A 19,157-nucleotide genomic window follows, 5' to 3' on the forward strand; every position below is an offset into this window, starting at 1 on the left:
AGTACATGTTTATGTGTATGCATCTGTCTGTGTGCGTGCAAGTGTGTGTGTTTGTGTGTGTCTGTGTGTGTGCATGTGCCCACTCTCTGTTATATGGACAGTGAGTCTGGCAGACGCCAGCAGGGGTTGGTGTGTTGCCATGGTGACATGAGCCAGGCTTGAAAGAGCAGCAAGGTTTGCCCAACAGGACCAACCTTATATGGACTACAGATACCTCTGTTCACCTCTTCATATTCAATCAGGCTTTCTGACTTCTTTTCCCAATGTCATTTGAAGGTTATTTGAAATACACTTCAGAAGACGTGACTTTTCTGAAAAATTAACTTAATCATACCATCACCGGCACTATTATCTCTACTATTTGTAATAACTACAACAATTCTTTCAATACCAAAATATTATCAGTATTATCATCATTACATAATAATTATAATGATAATAATGAACAGTATCTCAAAATCCACTGTGTGATGGAAATACTTTTTAAGGGTTTCAGGCAAAACTGAGTGTTTTTCACAGCTGTGAGGTTCTGTTGGCCCTAATTTATAATGCTGTTTCCAGAATGACCATGTACCTTGTTTAGCAGTGCTGTCTCAACCTTCTTGCCTCTCCACAGAATAGACTTTTGATAAGATTATGATGATCTCATTGCAAAACATCACCTCAGGTCACCATCTGACATTAAACAGTTGTTGTTGCAGAGAAAAAGCTATTTACATGTTCTGTATGCATAATATACAACAACAGATTATCTGCAAAATGATATTTATTTGGTGATATAAACAAATGTCAGCAATGGATGTGACCTTTTCCAAATAAATTGGTCTTGACATCCTTTCACATGTTAGCCGAGATCGTTTTGAATGATTTGTTTGCAATTCCCCGACAACCACTGGGCTTTATAATCTACAACAATAGGTAACCAGGCAACAGTCTCCATTTGATGTAACCATTTCAGTATGACAAGCAAAATAAGGTATATATTTAATTTAGATTAAAATGACATGGAAAAAAGCCCCCCTCCTCTCTCTCTCTCTCTCTCTCTTTCTGCTCTCTGTGTTGCTTTTTATCAACACCCCATTAACTCTTGTCAGGTCTGTCATTCCCCGAGTCTGTTTCTCTTTTCATTACGCCGTGGTGCTTTTTCCATTTCTTGTGAGACGTGGAGCACTTATGTGCCAGTGAGGGGTGTAATGGTTGGTGCGCCCCCAGAGCAGCGGGATCAGTGGAGAGTGGAAGCAATAGGCCAAGATTGGATCTTGTGGATCAGTAGAGAGTCGTGCTGATAGGTCGATAATGGATCCAGCTGGACAGCTAGAGTTATCAGGCTGGATGTGATTGTCAGGAGGTGGAGGACATGGTGTGTGTGTGTGTGTGTGTGTGTGTGTGTGTGTGTTGGAAGGGATGGTTTACTGGTCAAGGATGGTGGGTTGGATGGATTTGCTCAAAGTAGCGGTGATGGTGGGTGAAAGCCTCTGACATCCAAATACAAAAACGAAGTCAATGCTGTTTGTCTGTTTCACTGGCCTGTGCTCACATCTCTACTGCTCTCTAAACCTCCCTTTCATGATTCCGCTCCCTTGCCTCTCTCATCCATTTCTTTCTGTCTCCTTCTCCTATAGCTGTTAATTTTCTCCCACATTCAAGGGTCATCATGGAGGCACAATCTCTCCTCTTTCGTAGAGTCTTGGTCATAATGTTGTTCAGCAGGAATGCAATTTTGTCTGGCCATATGAATAGGGGTCAAAGCGTTCAACACATCTGGCGTCCTTCTGCATGAGCTGCTATGATTGCCACAAAAGGTGAAAATAAGGGCATTCTGCTGAGATCATGCTATAGTCTCTTCATGCTTGTGCGCATGCAACACAACTGAATGCAACAAAGAATCCATCGCAAAACAACTCTGTGAATGGATTTATCGTGTTGCTACTGAAGGAGAAATTTTGGATTGCTAACATTTTTTTTATATTCTGTATATGCTTTCTATACATTCAATACTGTGCATCAACTTTGCTTTGTCTGTCATTTGCTCTCTCCATGTCATGATTTTCTAATAAAGGTCATGCGACCCCCTTTGTCACGAGTTAAGGGTATTCTGCCTGAGGCAGTAATATTAGGAATATCTCGACAGGAACTAGACTATGGCAAGAGAATGCTGAAGGATGTATTGTATTGACCAATTATCTACTTACTTGGAGTAGCCACATAACTTGCGTATGGCGCACGGATCACATGCTATGTCCAAGAAGTGTATATGTATTGTTGTATTTCTGCATGTATGAGGATTTTTGGAAAAGACCATTGTACTAATGTGATTTGTATTACCAATGTAATTAACATGCATAAGATGGGGCTTCGCCCTAGAGAACTTTGAGTAGTGTTACTGGAACATGATGTTGCTAGTGACCTGCTCCCGGTATCGTGAATAAACCTGCAGTGGTTCCTCACACCTGAGTGTTGCCTGGATATTTTTGACCACACTACTTCACAGCAGGTGTTTTAATTATCACAGTAATTGCTGGTATGAGATATCTCAAAAAGAAATCCCAGATGTGAGATATGAATTGAGAAAAGTCAAGAGAGATTGAGTGACTGATAGAATGACTGAATAAGTACACATGCAAGACAAAGACTGGTAGTGAATGGCAGAGTGTGTGAGGTATGAAGTGAATGACATAAAAAGAAGGGCATACAAAAATAGCTTACACTCTGATTCAGTTGGTGTAACTGACTTGACATTGACACAAGCAGTGGGGAAAGGTTGCCTCTGAAGAATGTCACTAAATGACCTAATGTGTTTGTGGAGTATTTTGGGAAATGTTGTCCGTTTGGACATTTACAGATGGAGTCTGTAGCAATAGTTGTCAGAAAATAAAAATGCCCTCTGGCCTACATGCTTTTGGGAGTTACCCTTGTGAAAAATGAATGGAAACACAAGGATATTGAGAATGACTGAATAAGTACACATGCAAGAAAAAGACTGGTAGTGAATGGCAGAGTGTGTGAGGTATGAAGTGAATGACATGAAAAGAAGGGCATACAAAAATAGCTTACACTCTGATTCAGTTGGTGTAACCGACTTGACATTGACACAAGCAGTGGGGAAAGGTTGCCTCTGAAGAATGTCACTAAATGACCTAATGTGTTTGGAGTATTTTGGGAAATGTGTAAATGTTGTCCATTTGGACATTTACAGATGGAGTCTGTAGCAATAGTTGTCAGAAAATAAAAAATGCCCTCATGCTTTTGCGAGTTACCCTTGTGAAAAATGAATGGAAACACAAGGATATTGACAATGTCCTGTCCTATATGATAAGAATAATGTCATTGTTAAAGTTCTTTAAGTGGTTTCAAGCTTTAAGACTAAATTGGTAAATTAAATTAGCAAACATCAACGACATACTTTACATTTAGTCTATAGAAATGCATATATTCTCTATGTAGCAGGGCGGAGGTAGATGTTCGAATAGAGCTAGTCGACTACGCCACCTGCGAGGGTTAGGCCCTCCCAGGAACTAATTTAGAAACCTTGTTGGTCAGTTTAGACCCCTTTGGGCACACAGGTTCGCAACACTGAGACTAGAGACATGGTTCTATAAAAACTAGATGTACCGCAGAGTGGTACAAAATATGACCGCCGCCCAGTCCAGCACATGTTTTCCACAAAAATAAGTCACGCTGAAAGGCATATATGATTCTAACTGTCTCACTGAATTGCATTATGCACACTCAATTCTCACTGGTATCTGCTAGACAACAAGTACCAAAACATGATTAGTTCACAGATTTCACATGTAATATACATTTTATACAACCCCTCCCCCATCTTGCCTGTTCATAATTCTGAGAAATTCTTGAATTGTGTGCATGTGTGCGTGTACATGTTTATGTTTATGTGTGTGTGGGTGTGTGTGCGTGCATGTGTGTGTTTGCCTGTTTATGTGTCTGTGTGTGTGCATGTGCATGCATGCGTATATATGTCTACTGTGTGAGTATGTGTCATACGTAGCAGTCCCTCCAGGATTTCGCGAGGATTTTTTGAGATTGTTGCGATCTAAAATGCCTGATTTCGCGACAACTTTTCTAAAAAATTGAGATGGAAGTTGCGGTGTTTTTAGCTGTTTGTTGCGAGAGGAAGTGAAAATTGCAAAAATAGTTGCGATTTTTTTTAAAATTATTTTTTAATTGAGGGTAATTAAGGTTAGTAAGACCAAAATTACACTGATCATCTTGATGCTTATTAAAAAGGATAAGTAAAGGTAAATAGTAAGGGTTACAGAAAATCAAAGTAGGCCTACTTTATTTGTGTAAATACTGTAATGATCTGAGCCTAGCTGTTGATGACTGTGCTCCCATGATGCTGTTCGGTTGATGTGTTATGTTGAATGTTAATGTTAACCATGCAAGTTACCAATGTTGTGCGTCCTGACTGTCGTGTTTATGTTTATAGTTGATTACAGTGTTCATAACCGGGTCTAACTAGTGTGTGTTGTAGATACAGCCTCACATAGATGTTTAGTGCTGGAGCATAAGGGCCAGGTCTGGCCTGGTATTATGCGTTCGTGTGTATTGGTGCGTAACCAATAAAGACCTTTCTAAAACAACTTTGCAAGATTGTTACATTGGTGTCAGAAGTGGGATGCCGACCCCTACTGGACGGGAGGAGAAAGCTGCGACCGATACCGCGGCGATGATGAGTTTCCTGCCAAGACGGCTCTTCGACAGTGCGCTCGCCCATGGCCACCTGCTGGGCCCAGCAGATGGAGCCAGCCTGCAGCGTGACCGTAACGAAGAAACCCGCCCCCGGCCACAGGAGGAGACGAACCGGGCTAATGGCAGCATCCCGCCACTGGAACCCGCTCCACACGGGAGTGATGGAAATCGGCTGGTCCACGGTGCGACGGTGGCAGAAGGGCGTTCCAACGCCAAATTGCCCCGCTACAATGGTGAGAGGCCGCTGGCGACATATCGGAACTCCCCCTATTACCGTCGGTCCCGTATTTCCACCGTCTTGCATGTATGTGTCACTTAATATCAATTTCTATACAAACCAAGACAGCAGACTCCTAAAGAAACGCAACCACCCACACCATAGGTGTATCTAAATTAGCTATGTACCAAAAATGACATTTTACCGTGACTCAAAGAGCTGTAGACAGTGTTGTAAGGCTGCGTGTACACAACCGCTTGGAGCTCCAGTGGAATTTTAATTTCACGACGAGAATTCTCGGTCTAACCGTTCATGTGCCGTTGAAACGGTGTAAATAGGCGACCCATCAGGCCAGCACTATAACTCCGAGCATGGTAAACAAAATCGGATATTTCAGGCAGTAAATGCTCCCGTTAACAAACAAACCAGATTTTGTTCAAATCTACACACCTATGGCTACTGAAAAATGTCAGGTTAATTTAGCAAATGTTATTTTGAAGTGTTAAAAAACATCGTTGTTTTAGAATTTCTGAACAAAAGTGGTGATAATTGGGGTTGTTACGATACCTGGTGCAGGTCCGGCTGGCAGCCGAGCTGAATGGCTGGTCGGCGGAGAGAACGGGCGTACAGGTGGCGTTGGCTCTGGAGGGGGAAGCGCTACAAGTATTAGAAGACCTGCCACCGGCAGAGCAAGCAACCTGGACTGCAATCAAGGCCGCTCTGCAACGGTGATTCGGCCAGAGGATCTTCACCAGCGATGCTCGCGAACAACTCGCTTCCAGACGGCGCCACAAGGGCGAGAGACTGGGCAAGTTCGCGTATGCCCGGCGGGGCTACCCAACGTACAGCCAGAGTCTACATGAAGAGATGGCACTGGAAGCGTTTGTGCGAGGCATCCACCCGGAGCTGCTGAGAGAACACCTTCGCCTGAGCGCCCCCAGCTCGCTGGCCGTGGCGCTGGCGGAGGCCGAACGGGTGGAAAACATCTTCCACACAACGGAGTCGAAGGCATTGCGTACGCCAGACATCGATGGAGGAAGACGGGGGGGGAGTTGGAGACGACGCGACAGACCACAGCACAGCCACCACAACGGCGCCCACGCGAATGGAAGAGGCCGGCCAGCGGAGACGGATGCTACCGGTGTGGCGAGCCGGGGCACATTGCGAGGTACTGTCCCACCCCAGCACCCCTCACGCGCGCGCCCCAGTCAAACTAGAGGGAGGTGACACGGCGGGAGGGATGCCACCTTTAAGTTTCACTACCTCCCTGGCTATGGACTGCTCGGCCAAACAAGAGGACTCTATGTGGACTGTACGCTAGACGGGACTCGGTGTCGTGCCTTGATCGATACTGGCTCCACCATCTCGCTGGTGCGCCCCGGTCTCTTACCCGGCACGCTGGTAGCCAGACCCAGAGGCTGGGAAGAGACAAAAACACGCATCACCACAGTTACCGGAGAGCGAGCGGAACTGTATGGACAAAAAGTGGTGTGCATGTGCATCAACGGTGAGACGGCGAGCCGCCAGCTTTGGTTGGCTAGCATTCAGGATGATTGCATTCTCGGCCTGGACGTGCTAGAGAAATGGGGGGCTGTGGTGGACATTTCCCGGTTCACACTACACTTAGGGACGAGCAGCGTAGTGTTGCACACGGCGGGGAAGACGAAGAGCCCGCCAACTCGCTCCACACGAGCCCGCAGAAAGCAAACTCGCAAAGAGTGCTCGCCATCCAAGACTCCGCCCCTCCCCACACAAGCCCGCGAAAACAACAAGTCTCATCCAGGTCCGCTTGCTGAGTCTCCGCCCCTCCCCACACAAGCCCGCGAAACTCAAGCCCGCGAAAACAACAGGCCTCATCCAGGTCCGCTTGCTGAGTCCGCCACTGCTCAGCTCACGCCCACTAGAGAGGAGCCAGGAGAGCGAGTTGAGCAATCACCACTCTCCGCTCAGAGAGCGCGGCCCTCTGTAGAGACAAAGCAAGCCGTAAATGAACTCTGCACTCGTAGCTGTGAGGGGCTGAGTGAAGCACAGGGTAGCTAGGTGCGGAGGCTACTAGCGGTGTACACCGACATCTTTGCCGCAAGAGATGAGGACTGCACCCGAACGAGCCTGGTCCAACACGATATCGACACCGGAAATGCTGGGCCCATCCGACTTCCACCTCATTGCTTGCCGTTCGCCAAACGACAAGCAGCTGAAGAAAAGATAAAGGAGATGGCCGCGGCAGGAGTAATAGAGCCAAGCAGTAGTCCCTGGGCTGCGCCGGCTGTACTCATCCGGAAGAAGGACGGCTCGTGGCGGTTCTGTGTTGACTACAGGCGCCTCAACCAGGTAACCCGGAAAGACTCCTACCCGCTCCCCCGCATTGACGATGCGCTGGAGAGCATTGCCGGCTCCTGCTGGTTTAGCTCGCTGGACTTGCGCAGTGGCTACTGGCAGATTGAGCTAGCCCCGGAAGCTCGGCCGAAGACAGTGTTCACCATCGGGCAAGGGCTGTGGCAGTTCCGGGTACTTCCGTTCGGCCTATGCAACGGGCCAGCGAACTTCGAGCGGTTGATGGAGCGTGTCCTGGCGGGCATTCCTCGAACATGCTGCGTGGTTTACCTGGACGACATCCTGTGTCATGCAACGGACTTCACCGGTGCCATAGGACATCTGGAGAAGGTGTTCGACGCCAAAAAGTGCCACCTGTTCCGGAGGCAAACCGGGTTCCTGGGCCATGTCGTGGGGGCTGCCGGAGTGGCCACCGACCCAGCTAAGGTGGAGACGGTGAGACGTTGGCCTGTTCCACGCGACGGTGCTGAGCTGCGGAGCTTCTTGGGCCTGGCGTCATATTCGGGACTTTGCTACAGTCGCCAGCCCGCTGCATCGATTGACGCACAAAGGCCAACTCTTCCAGTGGACACGGGAGTGCGACGCGGCATTCCGGCGGCTGCGGAGGGCGCTATGTGAGGCCCCAGTGCTCGCTTTCCCTGACCCTCGACTGCCGTTTATCCTGGACACTGACGCCAGCGACGTGGGCGTCGGCGCCGTCCTCTCACAAGCAGGCGAGCAGGGCGAGCAAGTGGTCGCATACTTCAGCCGTTCACTGGACCGGAGGATAGGAGCCTGGCTGCGGCTCAACTGGAGCCCGCTCGTCGGCTACAGGCTGCATCACCGCTGGCAGAGAGAGAGAGAGAGTCGCTGTTTTCAACGCTAGCCAGTGTCGCGCCAACGAGAGGGTCAACGCTCGCCAGCGCCGCACCATCAAGAGAGCCACCGCTCGCCAGCTTCACGCCAGCGAGAGAGTCAACGCTCGCCAGCAGCACCCCGAGGTCGTCTCGCCGCCTTCCGCTACCAGCTACAGTGATCGAGAGACCGGAGACAACGCACCGCAGCCCAACGCCACAACGCAGCACTGCAGAGCGGCAGCTGGGGCCACGGATGCGCAGTCGCCGGTGGACGTGATGTCGAGGGAGGAGATCCGGAAGGCGCAATCGGAAGACGCCACGCTCGGCCGAGTGTGGTCATGGATCGAAGCCGGTCAGCGACCGCCATGGACTGACGTATCAGCACTCGATCCAGAGACCAAAGCGATTTATTCACAGTGGCCGGGAATAGTAGCACGTCAAGGACTGTTGTATAGACACTGGCGAGCTCCCGATAGACAATCTGACATTTTCCAGTTGCTGGTTCCTGCTGGATTACGAGCCTGTGTACTGGAACATGTGCATGGGGCAGTGGGGGCGGCTCATTTCGGCATTGCAAAGACTCTTCGTCGGCTGAGAGGCCACTTCTATTGGCCGGGATGCAGGCTGGACGTTGAACTGCATGTTCACTGCTGTGACGCCTGTACAGCGAAGAAGGGCCCCATGCGACACTCGCACGCTCCGCTGCAGCAATACGCAGTCGGGGCTCCCATGGAACGGGTAGCCGTCGATGTCATGGGCCCACTGCCAGTCACAGAGCGGGGAAATCGCTACGTGCTCGTGGCCATGGACTATTTCACTAAGTGGCCGGAGGCGTATGCGGTGCCAGATCAGAGCGCCCACACGACAGCGGACAGACTGGTCACTGAGATGTTCTGCCAGTTCGGGGCACCGGAAGAGCTCCACAGCGACCAAGGGCGGAATTTCGAGGCAGAGGTGTTTGCTGAGGTTTGCCAGCGCATGGGCATCCGGAAAACGAGAACAACACCTCTGCATCCACAAAGCGACGGTCTGGTGGAACGGTTTAACCGGACGCTAGCAGTGCAGCTGGCCATATTGGCCGACCGCCGACAAAAGGACTGGGACTTACACTTGCCCCTGGTGCTCTGGGCATATCGCACAGCGGTGCAAGAGTCAACGAAATGCACACCGTCAGCTCTGATGTTCGGGCGAGAGCTACGCACGCCAGTGGACTTGGTGTTCGGTTCGCCTCCAGAAGCGGAGATTGGAGGTAAGCCAGGGCTGGAATACTACAAGCAGCTACGCGAGAGACTGAAGGGAGTACACGAGTTGGCCCGGCAGGCTATGAGTGAAGCTGGAATACGTCAAAAGCGAGCTTACGATACACGCTGTCGCGGCCAGGAGTTCCAGACCGGCGATAAAGTGTGGGTGTACTGCCCGGAGAGAAAGAAAGGCATTTCCCCGAAACTCACTAGCCAGTGGGTCGGGCCGTGCGATGTCTTAGAGAAGCTGTCTGATGTGGTCTATCGTGTGAGACTGATTAAGCGTCGGAGAGTTGTGGCTCTCCACCGTGATCGACTGGCCCCGTATCGACCCCTGGCCTCAGCTGAGGGTCGTGGAGACTTTGACACTGACTCTGTGGAACTTGGTGACAATGGAGCTGTGGCTCTAACACCGATCACCGTGCAGCCTTCACCGGAAGTCACCGCCGCGACAGCGGGGCGCCCACAACGCCAGCGTCGCGTCCCAGCCAGGCTCATGGACTGACGTAGGGTAAGACTTGAGTCAAGGGGACATGGACTAAGTCTCGGGGGGCTGTGCAATGATCTGAGCCTAGCTGTTGATGACTGTGCTCCCATGATGCTGTTCAGTTGATGTGTTATGTTGAATGTTAATGTTAACCATGCAAGTTACCAATGTTGTGCGTCCTGACTGTCGTGTTTATGTTTATAGTTGATTACAGTGTTCATAACCGGGTCTAACTAGTGTGTGTTGTAGATACAGCCTCACATAGATGTTTAGTGCTGGAGCATAAGGGCCAGGTCTGGCCTGGTATTATGCGTTCGTGTGTATTGGTGCGGAACCAATAAAGACCTTTCTAAAACAATTTTGCAAGATTGTTACAATACTTTGACTGGGGTAATTCACAAAGCAGTATAACCTTTCGTAGAACTGTCCAAAAAAGACAGCCCCCTAAAGAGATGGCATCATGTCATATGTTTCAATACATTCATATATGTTGTAATTCATATTAAGTTCATATCTTTTTAATAATTCATATACTGTGACTTGCATAATTACTAATAGCCAACTAAGTATCTAGTAATTTCATATTGATTTAAACTATTAGACTACACTTTTCTTTAATTAACTAGGTGGCGCTATACATGAAATAAGTGGTAATGGGATAGGTTGACATGCCCCCTTAAGACAAAAAAAAAGGTGGACCTCCTAGGCCCTACAGTTCTCGAGATATTCACAGAAAACTGTCTCTGGCAACCTACAGGCCAGTTGGTGTATAGTAACATAAATTAATTTATTGTGTGGCCCCCCATGAATGGAATTTCACGAAACTTGGCGTGCATTCAGAGGGTGTCATAATGATCCTACACTTCCAATTTTGTGAAGTTTTGACTATGTTAGGTCACAGATACCTACGATTACAACACCTCATTTTTACTTTGTGTTTAACTAGGTGGTGCTATACATGAAATGAGTGGTTATGGAATGTGTTGACATGGCCCTTTGAGATCAACATACAAAAAAAAAAAAAATGGTCCTCCTAAACCCTACGGTTCTCGAGATATTCACAGAAAACTGTGTCTGCCCTACCCTCCTTTCGGGGGGGTCCAGTCCAGCAGGGGGGCTACAGATCAAAACAAAAACAGGAGGTTCCATGCTATCCATGTGGGGTTACATGCCCACCAAGTTTCATGTACCCCGGTCTCACAGCGTCCCGGGAATCCTTGACGGAAATTTGGACATGCGAAAAAGAAAAAAAAAAAAATCTGACTAAACCTTCGCTGCGCGGGGGTCATAATAAAATGACAATTTATTTACACATAATAACAGGTCCATTATGGACTGCACAGAGACAACACAAAGAGGAATACAACCACAAGAGACTAATCATATACAAGATACACCCACATACAAGCAGGTTGCACACAGATATTGCACAAGGTCCAATAGTCCGGGAACGGGGCAGTGGCTCACCAGGGCTAGCAAGAGGCTAACAAGGGGTAGGATGCAGGCACAGCACAACACAGATGAACACAGCACACACTTGATGCACAGCAATTACAAAGGACAGTGAAGGGAAACCACCACCTGGGAATCAGCTTGCCACCCACTTTGGCCCAACAGCTCCTGGGAGGTCAGGCTGCATGAGCTCAAACCACCTGGTCAGCTTTAAGGTCACAACCTGCACGTATGCACAGAGGGGGTTGCATTCACTCAAACATTCAAGACGTGGACAAACACGGTATAAACATAAAACATAAGCAGCAGCAGAAGACAGGGCGACAGCATCAGGTGGCGTGGGAGCAGCAAGCTTGAAGATGGTCAACCACCAGTTCCGGGTTCGCTGAGGTACCGTTGTCCCCTGCATGTGGAGGAGGGGCACGGCCACAGTTCTACACTGACAAACGAGCAGGGAATTAGGGACGCTAGCAGACAATGGGGCACAAACAAAACATTAACAAACACTCTGGGTGAGGTTGCCTACCTGAATTGGATTCGAGGCCTTAAGCAGAAGCTCGAATGAGAGCAAATGACTCACTGCTGAACCATCTGACAAACGTACTACAACGCAAAAGAGGGAGAGTAGATGTAGTGCAAATAATGTGCTCAAGTCACATCATGCAGATTTCAATAATCTCTTACCTCAGGATTGTTCCTCAAACACCCAACAGGACAGCACCAGCCCAAACAACCTGCTGCTCCCTCGCCACTACAACCAAGTAGGTTCTCCGCAACAGGTGGAGAATTGGGAGACATGCAGTCAGCTGCCTAGATATAAGGTGGCAGGTGCCACCTGGTAATTAGCAAGATGGTCTTCAGCTAAGTCAGCAACTAAGACAAAAAAGGGGCGGAGACCTATCCTGCTACATTTCTCTATATACCTTTCATGAACATGCTAACATTGGTAACAAGCAAAGGAGAGGTTGGCTACTAATCCACTTTTTTGTAGTGTTTGTAGTTACAGCATAAAGCATGTAACAGACATATCCATTCATATTTACTACTACTATTAGAGTGCAATAACCAATACAAGAAAGAAGGGTAACAGTTCAGGGAACACATGTTTACCATAGATACATAAGTAATATGTGTATGTATTAGTGTTCAACAATGTCTGTATTATGCATAATTGCATTTATTTGGTCTTTATTGAACAATTTCTTATTTTTGGTTATGGTCATATGGTTACACTTTTGTCCAAACCTATTCTACCTATTCTTAATCAATATATCATTTATTCTAGGTAAACAAGCGACTAGTTGGTCACATACATACATACAGTATACATTATCCTTTACATACAGTAGATTACTTACAGAATGTATTAATACCTAACATGTGTTCCTAACTGAAAGAGGTAATAGCAAGAATGTCTGTATTGAATGTACTAGAGCAGTGTTTCTCAAAGTGTGGTCCAGGGACCACTGGTGGTCCGCAAGCTATCGCTAGTGGTCCGTGAGCAGACGTGGTAAAATATATAGATGAGTTGTTTGCAATATTGAATTACTCTTTCCATCTGTAGCTCTGCGTCTCCCTTACTCTGCCGTGGCTGTATGGAACCTGACCTGTCTAGCATTAGATAACTCTCCCCTGCAGGTATGCATTTCCAAATATTTATTATCTCCCTTTATTAGCCTTACGGAGTCTTAATTGCTCTTTTGTTTATGTATGCTCGCAGCTTATGACGACGGCACGGCGTGTCTGTTTTAAGCATTCTTTAGGCCTACTGGCTAATCAGTGACCAAGTGTTTGGTATGTATGAAACCGGAATGTTGTAGCTTTTGGTGTGGCATTTGAGACACTGATACACTCTAAGTGTTGACTATTTATGTTACAGGTAGCATGGCTTCGTCAAGTTTGCTTGTTTAGTGTGGTCACGCTGCTGTCTTGTCCATAGCATTAGTTTTCATTTATTTTTGTGTTTACGTCATCACAGCTCCTCCGTGTCGCGGTAGCTGACCTGTTTGTGTTGCTCTTTGCTTGATTGGGATTTCCCAGGCGGGTTTGTTTTTTTGTTTGTTTGTTTGTTTTTGTTTGCTGGTCTGTTTTGCTTTTGCCTTAGTGTGTGTGTAATCGTGTTTTCTGAGTTTGTAGTGTGTCTGCATGCCTAGCTTTTATCCCAGCGAGGATTATTTCCCTGGCTCAAAAGCTTTACATCTTTAATTGGTATAACCTACATGCTGGTGTTTGTGGTTGCTGTGCTCCTTTTTTTGACCAGTTTATGTGTTGGCAGGCCTGTGGGTTAGCTTCGGCGGGGGGGTAGCTAGTCACCTGGTGGCGGGCTTGTGAACTTCACTTTGGAGTGTACTATGGAATATCGGTGGTGGCTTGCTGTGACAATGGTGTAACACTTTTCTGCAGTGAGAGTGCACGTGTGGACACCTTCCTTGATAGTCTGCTTCCCCCCCATCCAGGTAAGCCCCGCCTGCCAGTATAATTTTCTGTTTTATTTTGGTGTGTGCAACATTCCCAGCTGATGTGTTAGAATTGCTTGTGCTATTTAACTCATGTCATGCATCCTACACGACAGTAAAAAGATACAATAAGAAACTAAAATAAAGTATATTTTTATATGTTTCTAACCCCTGCCAGTTATTTTCAGTTTCAGCAACAGATCACACCACACTCCCCCCTCCCTCTCCCCAACAGTGCTTTCAATAAACGGACATTTGATTTGATTGGAATTCACGTGTCTGCCTTTTTGTATTTGAACCTGTGCATATTGATGACTAAACTGGGTTCAGGATACCTGGTGTATTGTTCTAGAGTCCCTGGGCATTAGGTCCAGGGTGGCGTAGTCGACACAAACAATCTCCACTATTGATCCGGTCACAAGTAGGTCTATTGTGTAGGCTAATATACTGTTGAAGTAGGTCTTTTTTTTTTTTGGTCCGTGCATTTATTTTTTATTGGTTAAAGGTGCTCTAAGCGATGCTGGGTAACGTCACTTCTGTTGACTTTCAAACAAAACAGAGAGCTAGCTCGCTACTCCCTCCCCCTCCCTCCCGTGCTGCTCCCGTGCAATTGAAACTCTCCTAAACGCGCATCTCGTCTGTGATTTGCTGGAACAGTTTGCTATGTTTTTATGGGCTAGGTTTGCCTACGTTGTTTTTGTTGCCATTTTTGGAGCCTGGGCTGTCCACAGAGATCGCTTTTTTTTTACATTGTATTCAGGACACAGACAGCTAGCGGTTGGTTAGGTGATGTTTGCAGTAAGTGACATAAAATGTTTTAGCCTAAAAAACGTGTGGCATCGCTTAGAGCACCTTTAAGTGGTCCTTTGTCTGAAAAAGTTTGAGAAACACTGTACTATAGGATCGACAGTATGACCTTGTCATGGCCATGGGCGGATTATGAACTTTCGGGCCCCTGGACCCAGATGTATTAAGGGCCCCCCACTTATTGTCGTATATGTGGGAGGGGGGGTTTGGGGGTCCTCCCCCAGAATTTTTTTTAATTTGTTTGATGTGATTTCCTGTATTCTGGTGCATTTTTGGGATGGCCACTAAATTCAATCAGATTCATAGCCTACATCCTGATTTGTTGATATTGAGGCAATGATTCCATGCAAAGGCTTGGGCTTCAGGGCCCCCTTATCTCTTGGGCCCCTGGGCCTGGGCCCGGTAGGCCCGTGCAGTAATCCTTGGTCATGGCCATGAGGCCCATTTTTCAATAATATGACTCAAAAACTTACAAGCAGTTGTGAGGGAAATAAAATTGATATTTCAATCTGAACAACTTGAATCAACCCACTAGGCGAAAACTCAGAATTTCGTAACACAGATAAGTCACAGATAAGGCACGTAAGACAGGAGTCAAGTCAAGTAATTTCTTTCTCTAGCACTTTTTAAAAACCCAGAGAAGGAGCACAGGCCAGAAGTCATTCACAGACATGGAGTAGCAAAGGCAGAGGCAAGCTCTCAGGGTAGGAAGGCAGAGGTCAAAATCCACAAAATCAATGAATCCAGAAACAATGAAATCTCTCAGAACAGGCCCAGTTGCCATCCAAAGTTAACAGGCAGGGTCCATAAATCCAAAGAGGTCATTCAGAACACAAAACCATGAACTTAAATCCGTTCTTGGCAAATGTGAATTTCATAATAAACTTGAGCGGAAATAATTTCACATGACCATGACAAACTTGAGAAACTTGACAATACATAAGCCTGACCAACAAGATAATCTAGCAGCAAGGGAATCTCCAAGCAGGGTTGTTTCTTGGTGTTTTATGCCCCCAAGGCACTAGGGTTAGGCATGGGTTAACGTTAGGGTTGGGGTTAGGTTTAGGATTAGGTGCCTTTAAGTTAGCAGTGGCAGCGCTGCCTGGAAGACGACGTTGGGGGCATATAACAACATCGAGCAGGGGGACAACACTAACCGGTAACTGAGTGCTTAAAGCAACACCAAGGAGTATTTTGTACCTTAAAATAATGTTTCCAAAATCGTTTCAGTGGTTCATCAACTTGTAACAGGGTGAACGACACTTCTGCATTCGCTTCACAGCCCTCTATCGGCTATAACCGCACTATGTAAGTTTGCCAGATCGGGTAGCGGATCTGTAGTTCGATGGAATGAGACATAAGAGTCTACAAATTTCTGTGGACATAGTTATTTGCAAAGCCGGTGCTGGATAAACAAATAGCGTGCGTGCGACAGAGGGAAAGTTCTTTGGTGTTGCTTTAAGAAACAGGAAGCCCAAAGTGGCATGGTAAAACAGGTAGTGGACATAACATAACCTCCGTTACTATATTATAATTTTCTACCATGCAGAAGAGAGAGAACATTGTAACTCCACCCTACTACCCATTGCTAAAATACTGGGACTATACCAGGGGGTCAGGATTTGCAGGGTAAGTTTCTGACAGTTAGTGTCCCAGCTGGCCACCACCATCTTTTAAAATGTCGCCTGATATGTGCACACTGCTGCCACCATTTTCACAAAGGTGCCACATTTCCGACGGCAACAAATTATCTGTGTGGATTGGCTGATCCTCCCAGCAGAATATTACCAACTCAACCACCAATCCACATTGACGACATACTGTACTGTACACACTGTCTCCATCTGTAACGTGCCATCCAGAGCCATACTGTATAAAGGTTACAGGTTATAGGTTGAATTTCAAACTTTTTCGGCTGAAGTACAATAGATAGCATGGGCCATTGAAATGAATGGGGGTTGTACTTCCTCCTTCCAGTTCTATAATTCCTCCATGGTATATATACTGGGTTCAAATACTAGGCTGAACTGCCTATGGCTGCACATAATACATTAACAGCGCATGAGACTACATGCATTATCAAAGCACACCACACCACTCATATAAACAGATAACACATTACATCAAAGCAGCATATTCAACATGCAATGCTCCCACTGCCTCCCATGATCAATGTCGTTACATACAGCTCACAAACCTAATCAGTGTCTCCATACTTACCCATGCCCACATAAGGAACTGTGTGATTTTGATGCTGACTCTAACATGCTTGTTTTGTCTTTGTGGGCAAATCAGTGCTGGCGGAATGATACCTGGTATATGTAGCAGACATGGAGATAAGTTGGCTAAATACACTAATCTGTATGTGCTCTAACCCTGGGCACGCCCTTTTGAGAATCGAAACAGAGAATACACATCAAACCATCCAATAAATAAACAGGCTACTATGCCTATGACACAGACACAAAAAAAACAAAAAGAAAGAAGGAAAGAAATAAATGAAAAAGAAAGAAGTAAAAAAAGAAAGAAAGAAAGAAAGAAAGAAAAAGAGAGAGAAAATGCATGGAGACATATGAAAGGAACTAAGCTAAGCAGTACCCTTGAAATATAAAACAAGACTCAAAATGTTTCCCTAAAACCCACGTCTCAAAGACATATTTGTCCAGACAAAAAAAGCTAATGCTCTTATAATGAACACAGCCAAGCTACCTTTCTCAAAGACAAAGGAAGGCTCCCACTGTAGGAAATATTTTCCCTTCACTGGGCTATAAAGCCATTTTTATTAGTTCAAAATGGCTCATTAGCACTGAATTGGTATATGCATAAAGTAAATTAGATATTCTAGTCTGCTAGTTTCTGGTGCTATAGTCATAATGGCAATGACATCCCGGGTCTGCATACCTGCATAGACAAGATGTTAAAGATATATATATCTTTGGCATGGTTTGAGAAAGATGTCATCAATGTCAATGCAGAAACAAGCACACTGGACTCGGGTCATTCACAGTCTATTACAGTCTATTTGTGAATGACAGAGAGAGGGAGGAAGAGCAAAAGACTGAGACTGCAGAAGCCTGTCATGATGCACTAAGTAATAGGGTAACATTATCCATAGGAAACCATCTGTGCTAGAGACTGCCCTGGTTGCTTGCTGAAAGGGTACAATCTACAGAGTGTGTATCTGTGATTTGTAAGTAACAAATGACACAATAGTCATACTCATATTTAGATGTATCTCTTTCTGAGCGAATAGCCAATTATTTATCAACATATAATTACACCAACCAAAGAATGATAACAAGGAGCATAAATTAATAATATTCCAAAGGGCGAAATTAATCCAAGGCATAAAAAGGCTTAATAAGACTAATGACAGAAGAACTAGAAAAATGTATTGGAAAGCACTGTTTGCACTAATCCATTCAAATCTGTCCTATTGATTCAAAGCTGGATGATTTTTTTCTCCTTCCTTTTGACAAACCATTTTTAAAAGACAAACCAAACCGTTAAGAGGCTTAATTCACTGTTTCCATTTTCAACGCACTCCCAGTGCTGGGGGTTTGAGAGTGTAAATGAGATCATCAGACAATAAATCCACACTGGTTCTTCATCAGTCATCTCTGCTTCATTGGAACGGATCCGCAGATATTAGGATTGCAGATTTAATCCCTCCGAACAGGCCAGTGGCAGTTTGCCCGTCAGCTAAGAAACAAACATCTGCGAGACGGGTAAACAGCGAGCTGAGAAAAGAAGTGACGACTCGCTAACGGCGCGATTGCACTCATTTAACATAGGCTCTCTGCACTCAAAGGGATAGGGAAATATATTTGGCTAATGTAGTGTTGCAGCTACTCCAAAGATGTTTGTAAGGTGTTTGTACAACACGTTGCACAACACTATTTCATATTATGTGTAGATGCATGGATGAAGATATACAGATAGATAGATAGATAGATAGATAGATAGATAGATAGATAGATAGATAGATAGATAGATAGATAGATAGATAGACTGTCACTCACATAAGACTGTGAATAGTCTGAAAACAGAACAGCAATAACAGAAAAGCACAGAGCTGACTCCTCTTACCTGTCTGTAATGCTCTCAGGGACTTATCTAAAATCACTTCCTCAAACAATTCAGCAATGGAGCATTTATTAGTGTCTGCCATCATAAGGGTCTGTCATATCTTGCAAAGGCCATTTAAAATCTCGGCGATGAAGCCTTGGGAGAATCGATAGCCGGGTGCTGGCCTGGTCTCACAGGTGAAGGAGACAGATGAAAACCTTTTCATTCTGCTTGAAAAACACCAAACAACCCAAAACAATCTAGACAGGCCAGTCCGTATCACAGACCCAAATAAGACAATTCAGCGCTGTCTCTTACCCTCTCTGGCTTTCTCTTTCTTTCTTTCACTCCGTGTCCTTCCAGGAGTTTATTCATGCTTGCAGGAGGCACCAATGCCAAAACTAAGTTATTACCAGTGCACCACCTACATTTCTAATCAACTGTGATCCAGTAGGCTTTGGCAAATCCCACCACTAGACAAATTAGGCCACTGTAGCACTGTCAAAACAAGATAGCTAACACCCCTGACATGCACCTGAAAACAGG

The 19,157-nt window shown here is 46.0% G+C and overlaps 3 long non-coding RNA genes across 4 annotated transcripts in view; 1 reads left to right on the plus strand and 2 right to left on the minus strand.

Annotated features, from left to right (window-relative positions):
• Nucleotides 1-1,936: 1,936 nt before the first annotated feature.
• The window catches only part of LOC121709965, a 19,055-nt gene continuing 1,834 nt past the window's right edge, over nt 1,937-19,157 (minus strand). Inside the window, exons 2-4 of the long non-coding RNA XR_006032067.1 lie at nt 17,549-17,561; nt 4,976-4,980; nt 1,937-2,483 (exon numbers count right to left, since the gene is read on the minus strand). This is a non-coding gene — a long non-coding RNA (uncharacterized LOC121709965). The remainder of the gene's footprint in view (nt 2,484-4,975; nt 4,981-17,548; nt 17,562-19,157) is intronic.
• Nucleotides 11,543-12,144, minus strand: LOC121709966. 2 transcript variants are annotated; one of them, XR_006032069.1, is made up of 3 exons: nt 11,965-12,144; nt 11,807-11,883; nt 11,543-11,719 (listed from the first exon to the last, which is right to left on the minus strand). It is a non-coding gene; the product is annotated as an uncharacterized LOC121709966 (long non-coding RNA). The 2 variants fall into 2 exon arrangements; XR_006032068.1 differs by lacking the exon at nt 11,807-11,883.
• Nucleotides 12,830-14,006, plus strand: LOC121709964. Its single transcript, XR_006032066.1, has 3 exons — nt 12,830-12,918; nt 13,001-13,074; nt 13,160-14,006. It is a non-coding gene; the product is annotated as an uncharacterized LOC121709964 (long non-coding RNA).

The sequence above is a fragment of the Alosa sapidissima genome, chromosome 5 (genome assembly GCF_018492685.1).
Source record: "Alosa sapidissima isolate fAloSap1 chromosome 5, fAloSap1.pri, whole genome shotgun sequence".
NCBI lineage: Eukaryota > Metazoa > Chordata > Actinopteri > Clupeiformes > Clupeidae > Alosa > Alosa sapidissima.